The 872-nt window shown below is 34.6% G+C and overlaps 1 protein-coding gene across 1 annotated transcript in view; it reads left to right on the top strand.

Moving 5' to 3' along the window:
* The window catches only part of LOC106871222 (uncharacterized), a 22,107-nt gene that overhangs the window by 19,273 nt on the left and 1,962 nt on the right, over positions 1 to 872 (top strand). The gene's annotated exons all lie outside the window — the stretch shown is intronic.

The raw sequence follows: 872 nt of genomic DNA, 5'->3' as shown, positions 1-872 counted from the left end.
GGCACTTTTTCACGCAGCTATCCTCCTCCATTCTCACCACATGTCCATACCAGCGCAATCGTCTCTCTTGCACGCCACAACTGATGCTTCTAATGTTCAGCTTTTCTCTCAAGATACTTACACTCTGATGGGTATTCACATTGACATTACTTCACATTGACATATTTGATCTTGAATAATCTGTTCAAGACATAATCTCAGAGAAGGTCATTTATCCTACTACTACTACTACTACTACTACTACTACTACTACTAATAATAATAATAATAATAATAATAATAATAATAATAATAATAATAATAATAAGATATATGTATGTATGTATGTATGTATGTGTGTGTGTGTGGGTACACGTTGCTTTCAAGGTTTAGGGCAAGGCCAGCAGTTTCATGAGAGGGATAGGTCGATTAGATCGACACCAGTACTCAACTGGTACTTTATCAACCCCAAAAGGATTAAAGGCAAAGTCAAGTACGGCGGAATTTCCCTTTATATGGTGTGATTTTTTTGAAAGGCACCAAGCTGGAGGGATAGGAAAAGAAAATGGTACGGGTGAATGTACTAAAGTGAGAAGTAAACCTCAAAAAAGGGAAGAATAATAAGATATAATGGTCAAGCTTCTAAAAATAGACGTATATATTTATTGTACTAGGTAAAGTGATAGTGGGCGGGGGGCTGATGAATCAGAAAGGAGAAAGACATGTATGTAGATATATGCACGCACGTACGTATATACATATAAATGTGTATATGCACTATTATATCGCCTGTATGCTTATGTATCTACACCCATATGCATATATGTATGCATATATGTATGCATATATACACACATATACACCTATATATATATATATATATATATATATAT

This window comes from Octopus bimaculoides, chromosome 12 (assembly GCF_001194135.2).
Source record: "Octopus bimaculoides isolate UCB-OBI-ISO-001 chromosome 12, ASM119413v2, whole genome shotgun sequence".
Taxonomy (NCBI): Eukaryota; Metazoa; Mollusca; class Cephalopoda; order Octopoda; family Octopodidae; genus Octopus; species Octopus bimaculoides.
The sequence above is the reverse complement of the archived record's forward strand: the minus strand, read 5'-3'. Positions and strand labels throughout refer to the sequence as shown.